Raw genomic sequence first — 8,535 nt, forward strand, 5'->3', positions numbered from 1 at the left:
TAATGTGGTATGGTACGGAAACTGAAGAGCAGAAAAGACTGAAATGTGAGAGTCAAAAAGAAAAAATGAGTTGCATGTGCTGTGTGAGGAACTCCTCACTGAGTCGTGCTGGAGCACGGTCTGGTGTCAGGCCTGTGGCTGGGCATGGCTGGTTTGGTAGGGTGCTTGACAGGCTGGCTCAGAAGATGTAGAACATGACTTTGCAGAACAGCATGGGGCAGACTAGCATGTATTTATTTTTGCTTTGTATATAAAACTCCTCGAACACAGGGCGATGTGCATGATCTATCACTTATCTGCCTGTAATATAAATTGTACAGAATGACATTTTTCTCTATATCAGACAATAAATTTTTTTTTGTCCATCATGGGCTTGAACTCTGGGCCTGACTGTTGCCCTGAGCTCTTCAGCTCAAGGCTAGTGCTCTACCAATTGAGCCACAGACCCTCTTCACACTTTTTTTTTTGGCCAGTCCTGGGCTTGGACTCAAGGCCTGAGCACTGTCCCTGGCTTCTTTTTGCTCAAGGCTAACACTCTGCCACTTGAGCCACAGCGCCACTTCTGGCCGTTTTCCATATATGTGGTGCTGGGGAATCAAACCCAGGGCTTAATGTATAAGAAGAAAGCACTCTTGCCACTAGGCCATATTCTCAGCCCCCCTCTTCACACGTTTTATGCATAGTTTATTGGAGATAAGAGGCTCACAGACTTTCTTGCCTCCGCTGGCTTTGAACCGTGATCCTTAGATCTCAGCTTCGTGAGTAGCTATGATTACAGATGTGAGCCACCGGCACCCGGCTTGGAAATATTCTTTGGAACAGATTGTTTATTCAAGATAGAAAGTATGCAGCCAGTTTAATGGCAAGAATTATTCTATTAGTATACAAAACCATAATTATACGTGTTTGCATATGAAATGCCTGTTTGATTTATTTTACTGGAGTTTTGAGCTCAGACCAATGTATTTAGGTAATACATACATTCCTGATCTTTTGATGCTATGTGAGAGGAATTCTAATGGGAGACTGGTGGTACAGCTTTGCTTCCCTTTCTAGTAACTCATAACCAACTGCTTCCTTCACACAGCCAGGGAAGGAGCTTATAGAAGACTACACTGTATGAACATGGACAGGCACTGTGCAGTGGAATGCCTTACCTTTGAAGTCACTCTGGAGGGCACATGGATTTGATGTCAGGTGGATATGCCTACCCATGTGAGGGCACAGGTTCCCTTGAAGCTCCCAAACCTTAGGTGGTCAATTTGCATAACTTATCATAATAAAGGTTTGCTTCCTGGATTGGGTGCAGGAAAGCTTAGTGGAGATGGAGTTGGCTTCAGCACTAATCTGAGCTGGAGTCAGCCTGAAGTCCCTCCACAGTTAATGATGCCACTGGCCAGATCTGACCTCCCTAATACACTCAGCAAGTAGATGGGCTCCCCAACTTAGGTCCCTTCTCGTTTCCCGCTGTAAACCGCTCTGCTCTCCGTGCTGTCCTGTATACTTAGTACCTGCCGAACCGCTAGACTCTCACTGGACCAGGCAGACAAGTCCCCACCTTACCCCTTACAGGGGGATGGGGCAGGTGACCTCCATCCCCTTCCTTCAGCCTTGGCCTCTGCAGAGGTGGCAACCACCCCACACCCCCGGCAAGCTCCAAGTCCTCCCTGTCATCCTGCTCCTCCTTCCCCTCCTCCAGCCCTCTCTTTCACACAGCCTCTTTCAGCGGCCTGGCCTGTTACTCACTCTGGTCCTCTCCAGAGCCCTTCCCCATCGGTCCCTCTCCTCCACCTCAGGTCCCCTCCCTACTCAGGACCAGACTGATGTGTCCCCAATTCCTGTAAACATGACCAATGACTCAGAAAAGCAGGGCGAGGAGCCTTTACTATCTCAGGACTACACTGCACAGGGCAGGCAGCAGAGTGCAACACCAGCCTTCTTTCAGCAGGGTTTAGACAGGGAAAACCACACACAGTACTTTACATGGAAGCCAGAGGATTTACAGAAGCAGAGCCAATAGTCAGTAAAAACAGAAAACAGTGAAATTGATTAGGGCCCCTTGTAACAAAAGTGGTTACACATCAGCAACACAAACAATCTAAGCGAAAAAGAAGGGATAATCAGGACCCCAATTATCTCTGGGAACTCATCTCCAATTAACCACCAGAAAACAGAAGCGGAGCTGTGGCCGAAAGTGGTAGAAAGAAGACTAGCCTCGATCTCAAAAGCTCAGGGACAGCACTCAGGCCCTGAGCGTTAGCTCCATGACTTCCAAGGGGGGAAAAGCCTAAATATTTATCCTTAAGAAATACCTAAGTATTCTAAGTATTATCTAAGTATTCTGCTCAAAACATCCATTTAATTCATAAGAGTCCATTTGGTAAACTTCGGGGCTGATACTCATTTACAAGAAGAATGAACATGGTCAGGGTGAGGTTTAAGAAACTGCATTCTTCTACGGAATAACATGAGACACACAGTGGGAACACTGAGGCTCTGTGGACAGCCCCAATATTCCTGGCCTGTCTCTGGTCCCATGCTCCATTACACCTTCTCCTCCTGTCCATACGCCCCTTTACTCATTAACATTGCCTTTGTCTCCTGCTCCTTATACTTCAGACTCAAATCCTCATTCACAGAAGTGCCATAAAATTGCATGCTGTTCAGACAGAACAAGAGCTCCCACTGAGACCCTGGGGACAGAAACACTTTTTAAAACCATTGCTCATTATAATCCAACTGCTTGTAATTTACTACATAAGATTTCACTGCTACAGAAGTGTGTGTCGGGTGTGTTTCTACTGCACAACGTTCTATGGTCAGAACTATGTGACCACATCTTCCCAAGGCCCTGAGGGTTCAGGCCAGCAGGCACTCCCAGTTCTCCCTCAAGGCTGTTCAGCACACCAAGAGCACCTCTTTCCCCGAATGTCCATTAATGAGGTAGAGAGGGACTCTCTCTGCCCAGACAAAGACACTGTGCTCATTCTAGACATCCACAGACAGAAGCTCTCTCTGCCTCCTTCAAATAAGCTTTTCTTTTCTCCAACCATGAAGCCTGCCATCCTCCTTGTCTTCATTCTCTGGCAAGTTCTACCAGGTAACAACATTGTGTGTGGAGGAGCTCAGGTAACAGTGCAGGCCTGTGGCCTGGTAAGGATGTCAGGAGTGAACAGCCCCTCTCACCTGTGCCATGAAGGGGGAAGGGGGAATCTCTCCAGAAATTTGTAAGGTCTTTGACTACGAGGGCTACAGTGCTGTAATTATACCCACGTCCAATTTCTGCTCTGGCTGACTGGATGTTTAATAGGCAGAAGGAACCCATGAATTTGGGTGCAACTTCTAAGCATAGAGTGCAGCCCACAGACCAAGAGTGTTGGGGGCAGTGGACTGGGAGCTTCCAGATGATAGGCGTCTGGCCAGGAAATGCCCTTCGCCGGGCCTTTCTGCCTGTCTGTACTGGTGCGGCTCCTATAATGGAGCCTCAGGATGACTTTGGCGCTGGAGTAAAGAGATTTGCAAGCATTGGAAACAGCCCCCACTTTGTCTAATAACTGGAAGGAGCTCCAGGCGATGATGCCCAGGAAAACAGATTCAATGCTTCACACCAGTGGGGATATCTTCTCATATTTTCCTAAGAATTCAGAACCTCTCATGTTAAGGAAAGAGTAGAAAAGTCATGGGTATTTAAGAGCATAGGAGATCCTTCTTATATTTTTAGCAAGTGCTAATGTACAAGTTTGGGGTAAAACAGACAGGTCTGAAAATTTACAACGAAGATATAATGCAAAGCATGACTATCCCTTGTGAATTCAGAGGTTCTCTTTCCATGTGTGCAGCTGTGATCCATCTCCTGTGGCCGAGCAAATAATACTTCAGGTAGGGTAGCAAGGGGCAGCTTTAAGGACAAGTCTGATGTTGCAAATGCAATAGAGAAAAGAGGCACTGGGGGGGGGGGCGGCGGGGAGAATGCAATTGTGAATCTAATGTACATTATAAAATTAGCAAGACTGAGCTAGGAATGTGGCCAGCCTAGTGGTAGAGTGCTTGTCTGGCAAGCGTGAATCCCTGGGTTCTATTCCTCAGTACCACATACACAGAAGAAGTTGGAAGTGGCGCTGTGGCTCAAGTGGTAGAGTGCTAGCCTAGAGCAAAAGGAGCTCAGGGACAGTGCCCAGGCCCTGATTCAAGCCCCAGGACTTGCAAAAAAATAAATAAATAAAATAAAATGAACAAGACTGTGGAGAGAAGAGGGATGGGAGTGAATGTTGAAAGAGGTGACATTGATCAAGACACATCATATTAATAAATTGCTTTATTAAGTGGCAACGCCTTAACTACTTAAAGATAATAATAAGGCTGTACTGAACTGTACAGAGAATAGAGATGGAAAGCCAGTTTAGTTTATCAGATATTTGTTGAGTATGCACTATATGTTAGAAAGCAAGTGCATCAGGACCAAACCCATATGATGACTTTGATTCCTGTGTCTAGTCACTTTGCTATGCAATCCAGGTAGAAGTCGGCACACTTCCAACACAGAGCTCTTGAAAAGGAAGAGAGAGACTAGTACATGACAGCCAAGCACTGGTGCCTCACACCTGTAAATCTAGCTACTCAAGAGGCTGGGATCTAAGGATCCTGGTTCTAAGCCAGCCTAAGCAGGGAGCTCTGAGACTCTTATCTCCAATTAGCCATCAGAAAACCAGAAGAGGTGCTGTGACTCAAAGTGGTAGAGCTCTAGCCTTGAGCACCACAGCTCCACAAGTTCAAGCCACACTAATAACAAAAAGAAAGAGAGAGGAGTTGGACAAAGTAGAGAGGGAGGGATGGTGGGAGGAGTAACAGATGGAGGGATGAAAGAGAATCCCATGACTAAAACATAGAAAAACCAGAAGGAACACATGATTTGAAACACTAAAACACTAAGTTGAAAAGGTCTTGTAGGTATAGACTTCAGAGGAACAATCGTGTTGATTATTTGTGAACACTAAGAGTGTCCGTGGATTTTATCTGTAGCTTAATGAGTGTGTGTGCATGTGTGTGTGTGTTTGCACATGTGAGAAGCACATTTCTATCTGTTAAGTCACATGAGCTTTGCTGATCTGGAAATACTTTCCTAGAGCACGTGTCTAGCTGCTTTGTGCACCATGAAGAATATGCCTCACGTTTAGAATCTCAGGGAACATGCTAAGAATCACCTCAACTGTGCTTTCTGTTCTTTGAAGGGAATTGTACGTGTTTGTCAAGATGATGTAAAGGTATTTCAATAAAACAAGAAGCCAGCTTTGTCATGACCAGGACAGAAATGGTTGCTGGGGAGCACCTCACGGTGGTAACCTCCTCGTGGACGGTCCTTTCTTGTTTACAGTGCAGCCTAGTCACCTCTGCGCACCCCTTGTTGCCTGTCTGCTTCCTGAGCACTTAGTGAGTGGCCACTCTGGCTAAACATGGTGGGAAGAACTGAGGAAGAACATGAGTCGCAAGCCCAGTGTGGGGCGGCAGGAACAGGAAGACACTGCGAAGGCCAGAGGAGAGGATCACAGGATCTTAATGAGATCACAGGAAAGCCTGGGAGTATGCAGAGAACAGGGGCAGTTGTAAGAGAAGGAACTAGAGTAAAGCTGAGAACGCAAGCTATGGTCCTGGCCTTGTCACTGGATGACAGTGTGACATAAGGGCCCTTGCTTCCTGACCTCACTCACAGTTCTTCTGTGGAGAGAAGAGGTTGTCTGTGTTGTTGTTGGAACACTCAACTTTGCTTCAAAAGCAGATGTCTATAAGTGATAGTTTGTCTGCAATATATAAAGGACAAGGCTCACTCCCAAAGAACTCCCAATACAAAAAATGTTCTCTACATAGTCTGAACTGTTGCAATGAGTAATGATAGGATATTTTCACAAATTCCTCTGATTGTAGGACTCAATTCCTTCAGCCACAGTAAAATAGCACAACACATGGGAACACAGAGTAACAGGAAATTTTCTCACTAATATGCTGTAGGATGGAAATCGCCAGTATTGTAGCAATTGTTCCACAGTCATTTAATGAATTCTTGCCATATTCCAAGGCTTGAAACAGATTGTGAGATACACACACACACACACACACACACACACATACACACGTGCACATACACACAATTATACATTACCTGGGGGGATGAAACAGCAGATCATAGCAAGTATCAACACAAACATATTTATACATTGAATATGGAGGAATATGGTTTCCTTCCCCAGGAAAATACACTCTCTGCCCATTTCTTTGAAGTGTATTGTCCTTTAAAGTTGTATTTCAGTTCTACTTTTGAAAAATATAGCTGTTACACATGTATTATAGAAATACAGATGTGAAAGATATATGATGACCTAACATATAAGAGGGGAGGGAGAGTGAAATGTATTTCTCTTCGCTGAAATCATTCTACTCCATGAAAAATCAGTGATACTATGTAAAACTAGTGTCTCTTGCATCTGTCTGAAGAGAGGGTAGGTAGTAAGGAAAATGAATAGAATGTAATGGGAGTAAGGAAAATGAATAGAAGGTAATGTAAGGGAAATGAATACAAAGTAACAGGCTGGGAAGATGGCCTAATGGAAACAGTGCTTGCTTCAAATACAGTAGGCCCTGGGTTTGATTCCCAAGCACCACATATATAGAAAACGGCCAGAAGTGGTGCTGTGGTTCAAGTGGCAGAGTGCTTGCCTTGAATCAAAAGAAGCCAGGGACAGTGCTCAAGCCCTGAGTCTAAGGCCCAGGACTGGCAAAAAACAAAAACAAAACAAAACAAAAATACAAAGTAACATGCATCCTGAGAACTCAGGCAGGGCTGATGGACACTCTACTCCATCTGCTATTGCTTAGATGGACACTCTACTCCATCTTTTATTTCTTAGAAGCATCCCGCATTGCTGGGTTCTTTTCAAGAAAAAATCCCAAGCTTTTAAAGCATTGGTGTAAGAAATCAAGTAACAGCACGCATCCATCCAAAGCTATTTCCAAACACTGTCCCCATCCCCACATAGAAAGGTAAAAATATAGTAAGACTGCTGAATGGTTACCATGCCCCTCTTTCTGTGCAGTCAGAGGCAAGCTCAAGGAAATCTGTGAGTGACCCAATGGCACCTGCCAAATATACTGCATTGAAACAGAGGTGTACGTGGGATGATGTTTAGAAAACAGATTCTGCTGCCTGCCCATGGGCAAGCATGCCAGGATCGAGAACACCACCCCCAGGAGTCACTGAAGCCTCTTGTTGGTTTAAATGTTTCTTCTCCCTCCTCCACCCCCATCTTTCTTTTTCTCACTGATATTCTTTCTGATTCCTCAATAAACAATAAAGGAAGATAAACCAAAACCTATTTTAAAAACTTATGTTACCCGTATTACCCTCCATGGCTGGTTGGCTCCCAGCCCATTCCATCGTTCCGCTGGGTATTGTTGGGAACAGGCTGGGCAGGGCAGGGTGCTTTCACCACACCTGTTGGGTTGTGCCACAGGGAAGCCCTCCACCCCTCCCGGGAGGAGACATGCCCCTCTCCCGTGCAGACTGGCCAGATTTCCCTCTCTGACCAAGGCCAAATGAAAAACCAGATGTCAGCCATTACCACAGATCTGGGTCCTGAACACAACAGTGCTCGGATCAAAATCCATGTCTGACCTTGGCTGGAGCATTTGTAGCCAGTCTCCTTTACTGAGCATTTCCTCAGTGGTTTCATAAACCACTGCATTGCTTATCTGTGACCTGCTGTGAGAAATTGCCACAACTTTAGCCCACTGAGGCAATCAGGAGTTGTCTTCTGCCAGTTTGAAGGGTTAGAAGCTTAGTACAGAGGCCAGGAATGGTGTCTCAGGCCTCTCCTGGCTACTTAGGAAGCAGAGATTGGGACAAAAGGGGTTCAAGGCCAGCTTAGCTCCTCTTTCCTCTCCTTTTCCCTCTCCCTGCAAATAGTGAATAAAATTCCATTTCAACAATTAAGCTTGGCATATTAAAATGTGTCAGTATTCCCAACTACAGAGAAGGCATAGATAGGAAGATCACATCTGAAGGCCAGTCTGAACTTAAAGACTTAGCTGAAAAGAAAGACCAAAAAAAAGTAAATGTCATATGTGTGGTAGGAGCACTTGTCTATCAAGTGTAGGGCACTGAGGTCAAATCCAAGTACCACCAAAACCAGAAGTTTTGCATGAATCTCAGGGGACCGCAATCAGTAGGACTGAGCCTTTCTGGAAGCTCTGTGGCTTACTTCATTTATTCAGCAATAGTGGAATATGAATCCTGTCATTGTTTCTCAAGAATATGAATGGAACTGGACACTATACCATTCAGTTAAACAAACCAATCACAAGGAAACAATACTACATGAGTTCATCCCCTAGGTTAGTTGCCTTTAATGAATTAGCTAGATACTGTAGCAAACTGACAATTCTTTTCCCATGGTGCCTTGTAAAGTTTTCTAAACCATGTTCTCCATTGAGAGAGCATAGACAGGACTTGAGAACATGTCAAGTGAAAGGAATTAGGTATGGAAA

At 45.0% G+C, this 8,535-nt stretch overlaps 1 pseudogene; it reads left to right on the plus strand.

Moving 5' to 3' along the window:
* Positions 1-3,051: 3,051 nt before the first annotated feature.
* LOC125345578 lies at positions 3,052-7,249 on the plus strand (annotated as a pseudogene).
* Positions 7,250-8,535: the final 1,286 nt, after the last annotated feature.

This window comes from Perognathus longimembris, unplaced genomic scaffold (genome assembly GCF_023159225.1).
Source record: "Perognathus longimembris pacificus isolate PPM17 unplaced genomic scaffold, ASM2315922v1 HiC_scaffold_5931, whole genome shotgun sequence".
Taxonomy (NCBI): domain Eukaryota; kingdom Metazoa; phylum Chordata; class Mammalia; order Rodentia; family Heteromyidae; genus Perognathus; species Perognathus longimembris.